This window comes from Musa acuminata, chromosome BXJ2-2 (genome assembly GCF_036884655.1).
Source record: "Musa acuminata AAA Group cultivar baxijiao chromosome BXJ2-2, Cavendish_Baxijiao_AAA, whole genome shotgun sequence".
In the NCBI taxonomy this organism is placed as follows: Eukaryota; Viridiplantae; Streptophyta; class Magnoliopsida; order Zingiberales; family Musaceae; genus Musa; species Musa acuminata.
In genome coordinates this window covers 19884704-19887500 of record NC_088339.1, presented here as the reverse complement: position 1 = coordinate 19887500, position 2797 = coordinate 19884704, and positions in this window count along the sequence as shown.

Genomic DNA, 2797 nt, shown 5'->3' with positions numbered 1-2797 from the left:
TTATACCAAATTTAACATAACATACATGATACTAAAGCATTTTTTAACCACTTCATGCATGATACCATATTCAACATCATTTTGGCATAATACTATTGGGAAATCTAGGGGCGATATCACATAAGCAGTGGAAGATCATAAAACAAAAACCCTAAATTTTCCAATACATTTTCGTCGTCGTGCATAGATTGGTGCATAAAAACCTGTGATACAGAAAACCACGTGTGTGAGATAGATATTTGTGTTACCTATGGAGGTCGTATATTCCTAAATCCCTACAGATCTGTAAGAGTGGATGAAGGAGGTCAAACGTCCTCCTCTCTAGTGGTGATCCACATAGCAGGGCTGCAACGACTCTCTTCAAATCTCTTGGCCTACTATCTGAGGATGAGAAGTGGAGAGGAGAATAGGAGATGGCTACTAAGAAGCCTCAACCTATTGGCCTTTAGTTCCTTCCTATTTATAGAGGCCCATAGTTAGCCTTAATAGATCCTACCATATTGGGTACTGGATCTCCATCCAATTACTCAAGCCTCTTAGATTAGTGGGTCTCTATCCAATAATCTCTTATTAGCTCTTATTGGATCTCATTCATGGGATTCAATAATTCAAGGGCTTATTGGATATCTAATAAGATAGGGGCTCTAATGGATATCTCATATTCGAACCTCTTCTCATCACAACACCTACCATATATGTGTGACCCTCTAGGCCCAATATCGAGCTGGTCGTGAGTCATACCTGTCAGAACTTCTTCTGACTTAGTGAATTATTATCTCTATAATAATTCACTTGACTCATCGAGTACGGATATATATGCTACTACACTGCAATCCCCAGACGATATAGGGGAATCTAATCCTTTAGATCTATCTGTCCTCAATTACCGTTTACCTATAGTCTCTCATCTATATAATATCCCAGAGACCATATATCAGGCATGGTGCTATCAGGCCTATACAATATCTCCTCGAGTCTTACTCTAATCGGATTCTCCCGGAGAACTCTTTCTCTCTCAATCCGAATGACCTTGGCTAAGGATTTGTTTGAATAAGAACACAGGGGATATTCCTCTCATGATATAGAGAGCGGATGATCCTCTATCAACACTCAATAGACCTTGTAAGGTTGGCTGCCACTTCCAATAACCGGTTGTACTAGATTTGGAACTTCTAAACCTATAAGTCCAGTATCAAAGAGTAAAGTACTCATACAGGACATCCGTGGTGTCTCAAGTCTAAGGACCAGAGGACATGGTATGCTTGGTCGAGTCCCTCGAGGGCATATCATCGAATCAAACAATCTTGTAACGATGGCAATGACTTAACTGAGTACCATGGTTGGTCGAGTCCCTCAAGACCATGGTGGTTCGAAGGCTGAACAGGATAAGAATCACAAAGAGTTATGATTAACAAGAATTTTCTACCTTTATAGGCTTAGCGTGATTGGTTAAGTCCCTTGAGGTTACGTTAAGATGTTGATTGGATTCTGATCCCCACTAAAGATCTACCGAGAGTCTCCGATTCATATACCGGAGGGAATTGTGTGTTTCACGAGAAAATAATGGGAGTAGATTAAGTTAGAAGTCCTTTATCTTAATTATTTTTTTTTATGAAATCTGCATGTTATTTATTTCTGTTGCATCTTTATTTTCAGAAAAAATATTGCTTTTAAATCTCTTACATGACATACTTGATGTCAAATGCCTCATTGGTCCAAATTATATGGATTGGCTCTGCAACTTGAGAATTGTTCTCACGATGGAGAAAATTACATACGTCCTTAATACAGTGATGATGCCTACGCTCGAGGAAGGGGCAAGTGAGGATGAAATTGCTCATTACGTGAAGTATATAGATGACTCTGCTCTTATTCAGTGTTGCATGTTGGGCTCCATGACTCCTAAGTTACAGAGACAGCATGAAAAGATGGATGCTTGATCCATTCTCTAACATGTCCGTAAATTATTTGAGGAATAAGGAAGGACTTAACGATATGAGATATTTAAGAGTCTCTTCCATGCCAGGATGATTGGGGGGACACCGATTTAGAACCATGTCCTTAAGATTATTGAGTGGATCGAGAAACTCACAGGTCTAGGAATGGTCCCCAATAGCTTCAAGCCCTCAATGAAGGTCCTCAATAGCTATTTTTTAGACCAATCACGAGTTTGATTAGATAACCTTTCAAACCTGGTTTGGTACTCCTGAATAATGGAGATTTATCACTTTGCTAATTGTCCGTCAATGTTCTCATAATCGGTTGGTCCGAAGCGGATCAGTAGTCCTTTGAATTATTGCCATGAGAGGACTCCATGAGTGTATTCAAACTAATCAAACTAGTGTATGACATCCCCTTCAAGATGTATAGTCGTAATTTTCACCATAGATGCGTCCACGATTTTGTGGTACCAAAAATATCGTTCCGCATGCGAGATCCAACCAATCGGGTCTCCTTCCCATCTAGGGAAGTCCACCCTTATGTATGAATAGTAGGGATCGGTTACAGAGCCCTCCTCTCTCCTGGAAGTCATCTCTTCAGTCAGAGTTCTCTCCTTGTTGTGATTTCTTCGGGCTCAGTGGTCAGCCCAAACTGAGTTCGGTAAAAAGAGTCTGAATTTTATACTTCATTCGCCTCTCGAAGGCTTCGAATTTAGCATTGATTGCCTCCTCAGATGCCATAGTATATGTCTCCAAATCTTAAATGTTAAGATCTATCTTTTTGTTATCAAGTTAAAGGCATATATTAGTTTAGAAAAGTAGTTGCGGTTCAGGCTTGTTTTGTGGTTGTTTTGTAA